General features: G+C 43.0%; 1 long non-coding RNA gene across 2 annotated transcripts; it reads left to right on the top strand.

Annotated features, from left to right (window-relative positions):
- The first annotated feature begins 4,081 nt into the window (after positions 1-4,081).
- LOC120672232 lies at positions 4,082-7,209 on the top strand. 2 transcript variants are annotated; one of them, XR_005674015.1, is made up of 7 exons: positions 4,082-4,219; positions 4,918-5,066; positions 5,152-5,272; positions 5,378-5,538; positions 6,001-6,065; positions 6,175-6,210; positions 6,868-7,209. It is a non-coding gene; the product is annotated as an uncharacterized LOC120672232 (long non-coding RNA). The 2 variants fall into 2 exon arrangements; XR_005674014.1 differs by lacking the exon at positions 6,175-6,210.
- The last annotated feature ends 334 nt before the right edge of the window (positions 7,210-7,543 follow it).

Consider the following 7,543-nt stretch of genomic DNA (forward strand, 5'->3'; position numbering starts at 1 on the left):
TGGGCATGGGAACTTTCCATGAGTACACCACCAGCAGAAAATGCCATACGCTGGGAGGTTATGCAGAGAGTAGTGGTAACACACATACATTCTGAAGTTTGTCTTTGTCACTCGGTCGTACGTCCACACCCCCTCCTCCCATGCTTTGATCAACTCATCGATTAGAGGCTCCATGTAAACACTCATTTTATTCCTTGGGTGCTAAGGAATAATCAACGACACAAATATGATTTGTCGTTGAAAGAGAACGCCGGGGGGGGGGAGATTCAAGGGAATAGTGAACACGGGCCAACATGAGTACGATGCGGCCATGATACCATAAGGATTGAACCCATCGGTTGCCAGCGCAACATGTACATTACGAGCTTCTTTAGCTTTCTCATGATGAACCTCATCAAAATGAGTCCATGACTCACCGTCGGAGGGATGCACCATCTTATCTGGGATGTATCGAACACCTTTTTTGTGCCATGTCATCTGTTTCGCGGTTTCCTCGGTCATATAGAGTCTTTGGATCCTCTGAATGAACGGAAGGTAGCGTACGATTTTCACAGGAATCGTGAGCTGCCTCTTAGGCTGACTGTCACCAGCATCCACCTCCAGGAATCTTGAGGCTTTGCATTTTGGACAGTAAGTTTCAGCCTCGTGCTCTTTCCTAAATAAGATGCACCCATTAGGACAAGAATGTATCTGCTCATATGGCATCTTCAGTGCACTAAGGATTTTCGTCGCCTGATACATTGTCTTGGGCAGAATGTGACCTTCCGGAAGCATGCTCCCAAAAACGGTTAACATACTATCAAACTGGGACTTTAAGGCCATAAGGCATCCAATGCCGTCCAGCTGAGAAACCTTTGTTTGGCCGTGAAGAGGTTTCTGTGCCGCCTCCAACATCTCGTAAAACGCCTTTGTGCTTGCCTCTGGCTCCTCCTCCTGCGGTCCTTCACCGAAATGTGCCTCCTCATAGTCGTCTAACATGTCTCCAATCCCACCAGCAGCATCACATTCATCGATGTGTTGCCTCACGACCTCGTCCCTCGTACGATGGGCTTCACCGTGAAAGATCCACCGGGTATAGTCTGGCGTAAATCCATAATTGACAAGATGTTCGCCCATGACCTTCTTTGTCTTTCGTTTCTGGTTTCCACAACTCTTGCAGGTACACCACATGAATCTCGACCCTTCAGCTTGCACCCATGCCCCTTCCAAGAACTCGTTAGTCTTCTCAATCCATTCATTGGTCATGCTAGCTCGAGTTACCCGGCCGGTGTACATCCACTCACGGTCATCCATCTTCCAAGATATCAGCGACTACTATCAAAATTTGGCTTAGACTCTAGTAGGTAAAGATAGGTCCTAATCCCATCCGACCATGCGTAGATAAGATCAGCTTCCATGATCCACTCCTATCCGAGACAGAATTTCGGCAGCACCTCCCCATTGTTCTCCAGATACACGTCCCGAAAGGGAGATTATGTATCCCGAGAACAACAGGGAGGTGATGCTGAAACTCTGACTCGGATCAGAGTGGACCATAGAACCTGACCCCATCTACGCATCCTCGGGCTGTCCAAAAAAGCGTGGACAATTCGAAACAGATATGATTAAAGATATGCAGAAAAAACTGCATATCTCCAGTCGTATCTCTTCCGAAAAGGAGACGCCTAACTGGTTTACGCGATCTACGAACATAATTTACTAACTACATATCATTATCCAAATGAACTAAACTCTAATTTAGTTATCAATATTTCGATTGTAAACTAAAATAAACTAAATAAATATCTACTTAACTAAATAAACAAACAAACTAAAAATATACACTAAGAATATATATAAACTAAATTCTAAATAAACTAAATTCTACATAAACAAACTATAAATAACTATCTAAAAATAAACTAAATAATCTAAATTTGATATAAACAAAATATAAATAACAATCTAAAAAAATAAATTCTATATACACTAACAATATAAACATTTACACTATAAACTAAAAATATTTTAAAAAAATTACCTTGCCGGCGTGGAGCTGCGGGCCGGGGGCAGCTCGGCCGGGGCGTCGCGGACCCGCGGCCTTGCCGGCGTGGAGGGGTGGCTGGCGGCGCTGCGGTCCGGGGGCGGACCGGCCGGGGCGGCGCGGACCCGCGGCAGCGGCGGCGCAGGCCGGCGTGGCCCCAGGTGGAGACGAGCGGCGGCCCGGCCCGGGGCGGCACGGACCAGCGGCGGCGCCGGCGCGGGCCCAGGCAGGGCGGGTCGCCGGGGCCGGGCGGCGGCGGCGCGGCTCGGGTCGGCGGTGGGGGCGCGGTCCGGGGGCGGCACGGGTCGGCGGCGGGGGCGGGCCGGGGGCTCGATGGCGGCGGCGAGGCGCAGAAGGCCAGCGGCGCGGGTCAGCGGCGGCGGCGTGAGCGTGCGTGTGAGTGTCGAGTGTGTGGCGTGCGTGCGTGTGTGTGGAAACCGCGGGGTTAAGTCCTGGAACCAAACTTTTCGCCGAGTGCCGCATCGGCTTTGCCGAGTGCCGGATCAGGGGCACTCGGCAAAGCCATTTAAAAAAACAATTTATTCACCCTTTGCCGAGTGCCAGATCGGCGGGCACTCGGCAAAGCTTGGGTTCACCGAGTGCCAGGCACTCGGCAAACAATTTTTTTGCCAATCTTTACCTACGATTCACGCACCGAAAGCAAGCTTCTCATAGGGCCACGTCATCAATTTATCATCAGCCGTTAGATCACAAACCAACGTCAATCAACCGTTCGAACGTGGCCATATATATGTACAGGTTCTGCTAGCTTCTAGAACTCAGGCGACGTTAAAGTGAAGAAGACGAATCGTTTTTCACCTGCCCCTTCGTCTCCTGGTATTACTGCTATTTCCTTCTCGTCCGAGCCGACGTCCACGATCGAAAGCCCTGAGGTGCGTGATTTCTTCACTCCTTTCCCTCTCCCTTCCCTACGTGCTTCTTGCTCCGCGCGGTGGCGCTTGCTGCTCGACGGCCGCGAGTTCGAGCTCACGACCCCGTTCGTCTGAAATCTGAATCCATGAGAAGGTGGCGGATGGCTCATCATGAGAGATAAAAAATCTGGCATACAGACAGGCTTGCAGCCCCGTCCACGATACTCCCGTCCCCTTCTCCCTCCTAGCCTCATACTAGGGCAGGGCGACGCAGGCCCCCGCCAGAAAGGATAGGGTTTCGCATTTCTCCATGCCCATCCATTCTTCCCCACCCGCATCCCGAACCCGCCATGGTCGATCCCGACGAGCTCAGACGACGGCTTACCATGATCGGCGTCTCCGAGCCTCCTGCCGGCGCGGCGCTCGACCACCTCGCGGCACGACTGATGGAGGCGTCTCCAGGCCTCCTGCCGGTGTGGCGCTCGGCCATCGCGCGGGCGGCGGCCACGACGTCCTGCGCGAGGTGCGCCGCGACTAGGAGCACCCGCACGGCGCGCTCAACCTGCTTCCCTTTCCTGCTCGCCAAGGATCCAAGATCTCAGCACCAACAACACCCTGAAGCCCCTTCCCTGCCTCATCTATATGGATGACGCCCAGCCACCCACCAACAGCTCGATGAAATGCCATCAAGAACATAGGCCGAGAATCCTCCATCCAGTGCAAGCCCATCAATCATAGATATTATTCTAGCTTTCATATTATTACTGTTAAAGCTTTGATATTATTTCTGTTAAAGCTTTGATATTATTCTAGCTTCAGGAAATATTCTATATATGGTACCTTCTAAAAAATGTATAGTGAATGACTGCGTTACCCACGTAGAGATCAGTGCTACTTTAGATGATTTTGATTTGTTCCATGTATCGAGTGCGCTACTGGAAAGACCTTTCCGTTTTTGCCCTTGACATATATTCCTCCTAAGATGCAAAGTGACATATATTTTTATTTAACTTCTTTACATTTACTATTATGCTTTAATATAACCTATTCCTTTTCTTACTAACTGCAGGTTCCTTGTATTATCAAAATAGCAATGCAGGTAATGTATCCACCTATATCTTTATTTATATTATTATCGAAACTCAACAAATAATAACAATTTGCAATTAACAAATTACAAGGCAAAATAACTCCATTATCAGAGCTACGTCCCATGAACACCTTGTACAATGTTCATGTCAGGGTCTCAAGGACTTGGGAATATAGGGGTAAAAGTGAAAAAACCCCTCTAATCCATTTTGACATGGTGCTCATCGATCAAAAGGTATGAGTACATACTACTGGATCTACTATATTTAAGTGATTCGTATGTGGAGATGCTATCTTTCTTTCTTTCTTGCACAGATTTATGGGTTTGGTAGAATACACATTTGTACTTGCTGGGCAATGATAGCTCAGATAGGATTATTTGAAGATTATAACCAATTGGACGCATCTTTACATAAACAATTGTTTTTTCCCCAGTTCATGAGAAGCTAGATCTGACTCCAACTGTTTTGCATCCTAATATAAACTTCAACCTGGATTCAAAGAATCAAGATTTTTAGCATGCATTTCATATCTACATTCCCATTTGTGCAGTTGTGCGTGCCTACCTTTTCTCATTAAATTCTAGCTGTTATCTTGTTCTAGGCGCAAAAACTTGCTAAAGTCCCATCACATATTTTTGTTCTGTACTACAAACAAGGTACCATACATGTTTTCTTGCCATGTCTGGTTTATTATCTCCTAATCATTTCCAGACATTTCAAATTAATCCTGTAACAGTGGAAGTAGGTACTTGCCTGTGAACTAAGCATTTTTCATTTCAATTGTCATACCTTAAGCAATATTGCTTCATGTTGGTCATTCCTGTTGAATACCTCAATTCGTTGTACATGTTTATGCATAGTTCTATGTTTACAAGTAGCTTCTAATCTATTCTTTCACTCTATACTTATCTTTAAATGTTCCAAATTGCAGGGTTATGCGATGTACTATGAGGTACCTCCACAAGTGCTGGATCAGTTGAAACAATATTTAGAAGATTACAAATTCCTCAGTGGCACTTCAGCATGTCGGTGGTATATAAATGAAAATGACATTCCAGCGATGAGGACATTTCAAAGAGGGTATTTTTTCAATTCTGAATTTTAAATACAAACACTTCTATCTTAACCCTATACTCATGTTTGGTTGATTATAACTTGCCAACAGACTGCCATCTCTGGTGACACCAATTAAAAAACTAGAACTCCAAAGCGAAGATTACATGGAGCAAGGTGTAGAACAAAAAACTCTGTTTGACCTGAAATAGATTGATCCTTTGACTGACAAGGTAAGAAAACTAATCCTTGTTATGCATTAGTAATAATTGTTTTAAGTCTCTCTTTACATTGTCCATGGCTCATTATATTCCTATCCTTTAACTGTACATGCTTAGAACAAAAGATTTCAGTGTACAGTCACACTGATATCCATACCAGAAAAAGAGGAATGATGCTATAGAGCTTGCAGAGTTTGCAATTCCAGAATGATACCAAGTGATGATGGATATCAATGCACAAAGATAGATGGCTGCTCATGCAAGCAATATGATTGGAAGTAAGAAAATTTTCTCATAGCCAAGCTATAACATAGATTCCCTTATTCATCTTTAAATGGTTCTTTAACTATAGTTTCTATATGATTCTATATGCTTTAGGTAAAAACTTTGTTTCATAGGCGCAGACAACACTTATATCCTTCAATTCATGTTTTTTGAGAAAAAAGGGGTAGAACTCATTGGATAAAAGCGCAGAGACTCTAAGGAAACAGCATGATCCAACCTCTATTCCACCTGAGATATCACAAATACGGAGCCTTCTTTTGAGGTTGTCATGATCAAAGAAAGACATGGAAAACAGGCAACATTACCAAACATCATATAGAATGTACCTAATGATGATCTGCCGCCACTAGTAACAATATCATCTAAGAGAAAGGTTGAGCAGGTATACCAAAGGACAATTCATAGTCCACTCCAGTTTATTACACATATTTTTGCTAATTATTAACTTGTTGCAGGTGTCATTATCATACACTCCCGAGTTCACAGATATACAACATATGGATGTCGACCAGCAGTCTGAGTAAGAATATATTTTCAACTATTCTGCACACATATCCTATTTTCCCATTTCTAATAATTTTTCAATTAATTACATTGCTTGGGATACCACAGAGAAGCATGAAGAACAGAACTGGAAGAAGCTAAAAAATGAGGAATGATCAAACGTAAGTTACCCTTACATAATACATATTTTGCAACGCATTTAATTTGTTTCATGTATCCTAACATTAGAACATTTAATTGATTGCTTAGTGATTTGTTAGTACTGGGGTTCATGTCATCAAATTTATTTCACATGCATCTCCTATAGTGATTCTTTACCAACAAATATTCTGTTATTTGCCCTTCTGTGCTGCACTCATTATCATTATACATGTGCAATCTATTATCGCTGTCTTCGATAAGTGTCATATTCTATTCCACTTAGATACGAGGAGATATCTGCACAATTATTTGTTCTATATCTTACAAACAATTCATACTGCAACCATGGGTAACTTTGACATATATACCACACCCTATTCATAGATCAGGTTGTTTATGTTCAATGTTTCAGTTTCATCCCTCTTCTTGATAGTGGTTAGCTTTGGACTCTGCCTTGCTAGGATGCAACGTTTAATGGTTTAAGCATTTTGGTTACAGAATACAAAAATGCTTGTCTGCACATCCAAATGTCTTCTTCGTTTTGATCAGCAACACTACAAAACTGACCAATATTTGAATTAGTGTTGGTTTAATATATTACATGCTGATTATTTTGTTCTGCAGCGCACCCTTTTGTTAACAAATATGTACTGAACATAACTTTTCATCCTTTCTAGGAGGTGGCTGCGAAGGTCAAGCCTGCTGGAAAGACATCGTACAAGACCATGGTCTCAGCCAGTGACTACACCGAGTTTGAGAACTTCTCAAAATGGCTCATTTTGCTTAAAGTTTCTGGATATTTTGTTGTACAGGGACCACCGATGTGGACCGCTCCTTTTGCTTAAAGTTTCTGGATACAACTTTGGCTAATTAATGCTCTTACTACATATCTTTTGGTTGAATATCAAGCTTTAGACAGCCCAGAACATTTGTATGCACCATATCATTGTGTAGATAATGAAATGACAGGCTCTAAGATATCTTTTGAAGAGAAAAATTAGATTCACTTGTGCTGACAATTTCTCATTGCCCGCAATGTTCCCATACTTCTACAATTAATCAATAATTCGATAGCTCACAACATTTACAATGCTTTCCTAAATAGAACAAATCAGTTCACATGTAAGAGATCTCAGAAGCAGAGGAACAACAAAAAATGTGAGCCCAAACACTGGCCATAAGCGGCAACGCCGCAAGCATTTCTAGTTCAATTCTAACCTGCAAAACACAAAAAAAAGATACAAATTAAAAATAAACATTATTTCATGCATAATAATTTCAAACTCAAATTAAGATAATTAGAATTTCAAGTTTCATGATTTTATGCAAGAAAACTTATTATATCATGTGTTT

Source organism: Panicum virgatum, chromosome 5N (genome assembly GCF_016808335.1).
Source record: "Panicum virgatum strain AP13 chromosome 5N, P.virgatum_v5, whole genome shotgun sequence".
Lineage (NCBI taxonomy): Eukaryota > Viridiplantae > Streptophyta > Magnoliopsida > Poales > Poaceae > Panicum > Panicum virgatum.